Consider the following 8509-nt stretch of genomic DNA (forward strand, 5'->3'; position numbering starts at 1 on the left):
TGCTGTGGGATGCCACAAAAATCTCACTGTCTCTAAGAAGACTAATTCTGTGAACTCTGGAATTCCCCAGCATAGCAAAGTAGACTATGAGTGGAGGTCATTGCCTACACACCCAGCCCTAGGCTACAAAGAGATTATAATTTTATACAGCATTTCCAAAAGGGTATTTCAAGGAATATGATCGCAATGATGTCAACAGAGGGGTACTGTGGGGAAAAATCATCTATGTTTAAGGAAGTTTGGAAAATATGTGGTTAAATGAGTTAAACCATTTCTTTTCTACATGATTTCTCAGGGCTTTTCATCTGCTATCCTGAACTGTGTATGTCTAAGAGGGAGATTGTATACATTTCAAGAGTCAGGTTTCAACGTAAAAGGTAGGTGACACTTCTCCTTACTTTTGGGTTATACCAGTAACAGAATATCATTGGCACATGGCTTAAAGCTGCAGAAACAGGCATGGATTTGTGTACTTGTGTGAACGTGTATACTCTAGGAAAGAACCAAACCAATGCCTTATATACAAGGATAGGATTATTGGTGGGGTATGGGGATGAGGCTGGGGTCGGGGGGAGAAAGAGGTTCTTTGTGGCAGAGATTTAGAAAAGTCAGCACCCTTAATTGAAGGTCAAGGGTCCATGATTCTAATTCTGAATCCCTGGATGACCTCTGCAGGGTCACTTGGCCTATCTGGTCGTTTCCCCATACACAAAGCAGAAATTTGAAAACTAAGGGCTTTACAGACTTACGAAAAATCACAAGGATTAAACAAGCCCACGCTGTTAAAATGTTTTGAGCCCTGTGGTCGAGTACACGGGCTAATAACAGGGTGTGGTCCTCACCGCCACCAGGATTAACTGAGGGGTTTGCCCAGCAGGCACGGAGTCAGTTCCGCCAGAACTGCGGGCAGCTGGCGCCCTGGGGTCAGGGTGAGTCCCACCCTGTGTGCTGGGGCTGTAGTGGCTTACCTCCCCCAGAGACAGCCCTGAAAACTGGAAAAGAAAGAAAACCTAGAACAATGAGCAGGTGGCCTGTCTCCTGTTGCAGCCGGAAACAAGGCAAAACGGCCCAGCCAACCTTCAACCAATATGACACCGTCCTTTTCTATTAGCCTAGGGCTTTTATGGGAGTGCCCAAGTGGTATCTGCTTGGAGACCCCTAAATCCTATACCAAAGACACGGGACTCCCAAGACAGGGTACATCCAAAAGTAATTTTTTGTGTTGGTGGTGATAGCAAGCTTGTGTACGTTGGGCGTGTAGCAGTATCCGGTGTCCAGACTGTATGCTTCCTCTCTCCCAGTGCTGAGTCACTGCGCTGTCGGGCGGTCTGACTTGAAAAGCCCGTGAGGCCGGGCCTGCCACAGGGAAACGTGGCTCTTTTGAGTAGAGCAAGAGCGCCACCCTGAGTGGTACGTGAGTACTGCAGCCTCTACTGGAAAGCAGTTCGGAGATGGAGCCCAGCAGGCTGATTACCCGAGGCCCTTGGAAGTCTCAGCACCCATTGGAAATCTTCAATTCGAAATTGCCATTTTGATTTCCATCAACAGTTTGGGGCTCCTGGTTACTGACGTCCGCTCTCGCGACTTGGATTTACCCTAATACAAAAACTGATCAGATCCCCGAGCCAGTTCTCGACAGCAAAGAACAGGCTGAATCAAGCCGGACCCACGTTTGAAGTGCTCTTTCGTGGGGCTTCTAGCAAGCTGGGCTGTCCCGGGGGCTTGTCCCTGTCTGGCCTCTTGCCTTCTCTCCAGCCTCTGACTCTGCTCATGTTACCATGAGGCAAACAAATGTTTGCCTGTTTACGTTCTCTACCGAATATACCCTAGTACGAGCCAGGTCATCCCGGGCGAGAAATCAGTAAGTTGTGATGTTCTCAGCAAAGACAGTCAGTGGATGGGTGATGGTGGTACCCAGGAATATTAGCTACTGGATATTCATTTTTAGCCTAAGCTTGCATCAGAGGGGCTGTGTAGCTCTCCTCTGGTGGAAGGGAACTCAGAAGGCCCGGATTGAATCTCAGCTCTACTAGTTGATTCATTCAGTATTAAGTGAGCACCTGCCTCGTGTCAGGGTCTGTTCTTTGTGTTGAGGACTTACCAGCTAACAGAAAAGAAAAAAATCCCTGCCCTCGTGGAACTTATGTTATAGCAGGAGGAGGCCAACCGTGAGCATTATAAGTAAGAAAATTATTGTATGACAAGGTGATTAGCACAGGTCAGGGGGAGGGATAAGGTTGCAGTGCTCAGTAGGGTGGACAGGGCAGGACTCTTTAAGAAGACGGCATTTGGGCAAAGACCTGAGGAGGTGAGACGACAAACCATGAGACATTCGGGGAAGAGTTTTCCAGGTGCAGAGAACAGTGTGTGCAAAGGCCCTGAGGTAAGACAGTGCCTGATGTGACACCAGGGAGGCTGGAATGGAGGAACTGAGTGATTAGGGATGGGGAGAAATTTGTAGGGTTTAAGGCCAAGGAGGTATTAGGGTCTGACTGTATAGGGTCTATAGACTGTTGTAAGGGGAACTTTGCCTTTTACCCCGAGGGAGATGGGGAGCCGTCGAAGGGGAAGCCACCTGTGTCTCTGAAACACTGAATATGGGGGATGAGAGACAAAGCAGAGCTGAGTACGAGGATCTTGAGACAAAGGTCCTGAAGGATGGAGCTTCCTTTAGTGGAAATGGGCAAGAGTGTGTTTGGAGCAAGTTTGAGGGAGCAAACTCAGAAGTTCAGCTTTTTACCTGTGAGTCGGAGATCTCGAGAAGGCAGTTTGCTATGTACGTCTGGAGTTTGGGAGAAAAGGCCTGATTTGGAGATAAAAATTGGGGAGATGTCAGTATATCGATGACATTTAAAACCATGAGCTTAGGTAAAATTACCAAGGGAATGAGTATAAGGAGAGGCAACATAAGGAAAAGAAGATTCTAGAACAGAGGTTCTCGGGTAAGGGGTCTCCCTAGTCGCTAGTGAGTCAGGAGTTCACGGGAGAACTCAAGGATGGCCTGTCAGCGTCAATGGTACTATTCGTGCCTATAACCGCAAGGGAACTTACGTAGGTGCCTTAATTGTCGGTGATGCTTTTTTGTCTGACTGCAGCCTACTTCCCTGAGACTCAGTTTTCTTATCTGTAAAATGGGTCTAAGTATAATAACTCATAAGGTTATTGTAGTCATTGAATAAGAAGGTATAAGTAGGGTCTTTAGCACAGTTCCCAGCACGAAATATGTGCTGAGAAATGTCAGCTCAATAGAAGAGTTTATAGCATCATTTGAGTCAAGATTCTGCTGCCCATAGTGGGAGAAACCAAGAAAATGGTTCTGTTCGTAGATTCTGCCTTAGCCTGGCTTATTCTCTTTGAACTTCTGTAGGTTATAGAAAAAACAGATACAACATTTGCTATGAGACATAGGACAAAAACATAAAATATTTAAAGAAAACCCCACACTATATAATAGATATATTTTCAGCAAATATACTAAAAGATCTAAAGAAATTTTGAGCAAGAAGTGATGATGATACAGATGGTGAAACGTTTTTTTTGATGATGATGAAACTTTTGATAACAGTTCACTTTAGAGAGCATTTACTATTTGTCAGATACTGTTTTAAGTGTCATATTAACTTAATTCTCACATCAACTCTTCGAGGAAGGTATTAATATTATGTTTATGTTATAGTTGAGGACAATGAAACACAGAGAGGTTAAGTGACTTGTCCAAGGTCACCCAGCTAGGAAGTGGCAGAGCTGGGGTGAATGGAGTCTGACTCCAGGATCCTGGGAATCACAAGGGTGGACCCTTGGCATTTGAAGTCATTCTTTTTTTTAAAGAATTTTATTGAAGTATAGTTGATTTACAATGCTGTGTTACTTTCTGCTGGACAACAAAGTGATTCAGTTATACATATATATACATTCTTTTTTATATTCTTTTCCATTATGGTTTATCACAGGACGTTGAGTATAGTTCCCTGTGCTACACAGTAGGACCTTGTTGTTTATCTATTCTATATATAATAGTTTGCATCTACTAACCCCCAAACTCCCACTCCCTTCTGCTTGGCAACCACGAGTCTATTCTCTGTGTCTGTTTCTTAGATAGTTCATTTGTGTCATATTTTAGATTCCACGTATAAGTGATATCATTTGGTATTTGTCTTTCTCTGTCTGACTTACTTCTCTTTGTGTGATCATCTCTAGTTGCATCCATGTTGCTGCAAATGGCATTATTTCGTTCTTTTTTATGGCTGAGTAATATTCCATTGTATATATGTACCACCTCTTCTTTATCCATTCATCTGTCAGTGGACATTTAGGTTGTTTCCATGTCTTGGCTACTGTAAATAGTGCTGCAGTGAACATTGGGAAGAGGGAAAAGAAGAGGCTACTTCTGTCAGTGTAGGGCATTTGCTCAAAGCTGGAAAGGGCATAACCACATGCTTAGGGAATGAGAATATTCCCATGTGCCTTAGTGGGGGGTTTGCAAAGCAATGCCAGGAATGATAAGGTTATGCCAGGATGCAGAGGGCTTCATGGTTTGAGGTCAAGTGGTTTGGCCTTAATCTGATGGCTTGCGGGAAGCACGGACTTATGCTGTAGTAAGATTAATTTGAAAGGGGTTATATCAATGTCTTGAAGGAGAGTAGAGGTAAAAAGACTTGTTGTAGAGCTATTTTTATCAACTGCAAATTATATGACCTAACTTAGAAGCAGGACTGCAAAAGCACAGCTGCCGCTGTTCGCATTGTGCCTCACACGTGGCTCTATGTAGCGACCTGTTTGGGAGGTGAAGTGAAACTGAGAAAAGCAGGACTTGGAGTCACACGGCATTGTCCTTGGCAGCTGATGGGCCAGGAGGCCCTGGGCAAGTTCCTTAAATGCATACGTTGGTTTCCTTACAAGATTGTTTGAGGATTGAATGAAATGGTAGAAACAAGATTGCCCACCGGCTATATTAACCTCAATGTCAAAGGAGAAAAAGAATGAGCACTTCCTTTAAAAAAGATGTTCTTTGCTTGTCAATCATCACCTATTAAACGCTGAGATTCATTTCCCCCAGTATTTCTCCTTGCCTAAAATGTTTTCAACATTTCACACGTGTTAATTAGGCAACGTAGCTCCATCTATGGAGGGCAGAAACTAGGAAAACCTTAGCGCTCTGTATTGACCACAAACGTCCGCTGGAAAGGAGAACCCATCGGTGATAACTTGAGTATTGCTAGAATTGGTTTCTTTAGCTTCCCTGGGCTAGAGTTGAGGGTGGTACATTAAGAAAAGATGGAGACGGCGTGAGAGCAGGGGTGTGGTGGGAAAAGAAAGTAACCTGTAGGAAGCAGCAGGGGGATTTTCATAGTGAGAGGTGGGAATTCAAATTCTCATAAGGCCAAGCGACTACCACAATCCCCATTTCAGGTAAAGAAGTGTGCTGGCCCATTCCTGGATGAGAATTCTTTCACCCTCTGTGAGATGCCTGCCTCATACCTGAAGCCAGCAAAGGCTTAGATTTCAAGTCCGAAGGAGAAGACCTTCCTGAGAAGGAACTCTGGTGGTCCCAGTACTTAGAGCCTGGTAGCTGAGACGGACCCTTTTGGAGCTCTTGGAGAGCAGACATTTTAGGGGGAATAAGGTGGAAAATTTACTTGGGGGAACGTTGTTCCAGAGCCCATTCAACTTTCAGATCCTGGGTGTTTTATTTTCAGAATCCTAAAGAGAAAAGCAAACAGTATTTCTGAGCACTCCAAACACCCTGGGTCTAAGTCCCCTGAGACTTTTCACTGTAGTCATAGCTAGATGAAGAAATAGGCCAGCAAAGCTGTCATAGGTTCAATGAGCGTATCTACCCTGTAAGATATTTGGAGTTGCCCAAGTTCCTGGACACAGGTGGGGACGCGATCAGACCGGCAGCAACTTCTTTGGGAAAGTCTAAAAGTACCTTAAATACACAGCATGACAAGGCTTACTGAGTTGGAGGTGGCAATGGGTCTTCTTTGTAGGGAGTCCAAGATAAGGTCATTGAATTTCAACTTGGCCTTTTCACTTCCACCCCTCAAATTTCTGACTTTGTCACACTGCAGGCTAGTAGCAACTGATGACCAGAAATCACCTGCCCTTTTGGTCAGCATGGGCAGAAGCAACCATGGACATCTCCTTCATTGCGGATAGATTTTCCCATAGCAGAGTGGAAACGGATCGGCAAGACCAGGTCCAGCATGCTTGCGTGAAACCTGAAGTGAAATTTCTCTCTGACTTGTATTGAAATGGGCACTTGCATCTGGTAGACGACACTTGAATAGTTATTTATTTATTTATTTGGTTGCCCGGGGTCTTAGTTACCACACGTGAACTCTTAGTTGCGGCATGTGGGATCTAGTTCCCTGACCAGGGATCGAACCCGGGCCCCCTGCATTGGGAGCATGGAGTCTTACCCACTGGACCACCAGGGAAGTCCCTAGACAACACTTTAGATTGAGCTGCTCTGGAGAGAGGGGATGGTATCTCCGCTCCCGACAGCATATGACAAGTAAGTTTCCGCAAGGGTCTGTGATGACTTTTAGTGGAATTGTAAGTGCTTAAAAAACCCAGAAGGAGGAGAGTAGGTTTCTGGGGCATGGTGCTTAATCCCCCCCCTTTTTTTTTTTTTTGCTTAAAGTAGCAAAATAAAGGGAACCAAATACTTGCAGAAGAATTCTCTGTGGAAGATGAAGGTCAAGTGGAAAGGGAAATGTAGCTAGTTTATAATTTACTACTCTTGAGGGCAAAGCAAATTGCATTTCTCCAAGATCTGCTTAACCCTCCGCAGAATTCAGCCAGAGAAACCCATCTGCAAATCCCCAGACGATGATTACGGCACATAATTCTCCCTTTCCCTCTTTTCCAAACCAGGAAACGCAATATCCCACAACAGTGACCGAGAAATGTTTAAAGTAGTTATGTTTAGTATGGAAAACATACAAAGAAGTTCTTTTCAAATTTAAAGTTCTAGGAAGGCATCAAACAGGAGAACATGATGAATTTCTTTTTTACTGTTTCCGCTACGAATTTTTAAGGCTGAAAGAGCCCATGCATTCTCACTGTACAGAGAAGAAATAAAGATCCAGTTCTGGGGGGAGGAGTGATCGATACAGCAAGAATTCTACCAGGTTCAGTGGAGACAGAATATTAAAATACTCAGGTTAGAATCCAGCTCTTCCGATACCAGTGGGTTGATTCACTTCCTAAATGGTTTATGGGGAAGCTGATTTTGTTGTTGTCATAGCTACAATTGTGCTCTCATTTCCTGGAACTCAGATACTGATTATGGGCAAAGCTTAGTAGGATGGTAAGGATGGGTCCTCAGCACCTCAAGGACCTACTGATTCAGTCTCCCCTCTCTGCTCTCAAGTCATGGAGTTGTTTACGTTGTCACATAGCAACCATGCACTGGGTCCGGGTTAAGGCCCATTGCTCCTGGTTCTGGGAAGTTATCATCGACAGCAACAAAACCCTCACATACCTACTTTATGAGCAATGTTTTCTGTGTTGTGTTCTTCAGAATGCTAGTTCCTAAGGGTTCCTTGTTAGATGGTCCTCTACGTAAATATTCTTTGGCCCATGAAGTGTGAAACTTTTGATGTGAAGCAAAATGAATCTGCTGAAATCTTTATTTACTTCCAAATGTCTCAGATCCTTCATAAGCTCGTAGAAGGCAAATATAAAACAGAGTATTTCCCCAACTTGTTGGAGTACAGACACCTTTTTTGCCAGGTGTCTTGAAGGACGGGTGTCCCAAGGAACATACTTTGGGAAAGGCTGTATTACTTCAGGCTGTACCTTAAGACCAAGTTCTCCTGGTAGCTATCTATTCCTGAAAAAAAACAGCTCAAAATGAGGTTTTCATATAAAATTTTGTTAAACAGCAAACAGACAAAGTTCAAGGATTTACCTTGTGACAAATCAGGTACATATTTAAGCTTATGTATGAATGTGTCTTGATGTCATGCTCCTTTAAAAACCATCTATTTTTTTGTTTCCTTTAAATCTTGTATTTTATTTTATTTTATTTATTTATTATTTTTTTTGCGGTACGCGGGCCTCTCACTGCTGTGGCCTCTCCCGTTGCGGAGCACAGGCTCCGGACGCGCAGGCTCAGCAGCCATGGTTCACGGGCCCAGCTGCTCTGCGGCACGTGGGATCCTCCCGGACCAGGGCACGAACCCATGTCCCCTGCATCGGCAGGCGGACGTTCAGCCACTGTGCCACCAGGGAAGCCCTTGTATTTTATTTTTTAAAACATTTTTTAAATATATTTATTTTATTGAAGTATAGTTGATTTACAATGTTGTGCTCATTTCTACTGTACAGCAAAGTGATTCAGTTATACATATACACATTCTTTTTCATTTTCTTTTCCATTATGGTTTATCACAGGATACTGAATATAGTTCCCTGTGCTACACAGTAGGACCTTGTTGTTTATCCATCCTGTATATAATAGTTTGCATCTGCTAACCCCAAACTCCCACTCCTTCCCTCC

This window comes from Grampus griseus (genome assembly GCF_964374135.1).
Source record: "Grampus griseus genome assembly, chromosome: 20".
In the NCBI taxonomy this organism is placed as follows: Eukaryota; Metazoa; Chordata; class Mammalia; order Artiodactyla; family Delphinidae; genus Grampus; species Grampus griseus.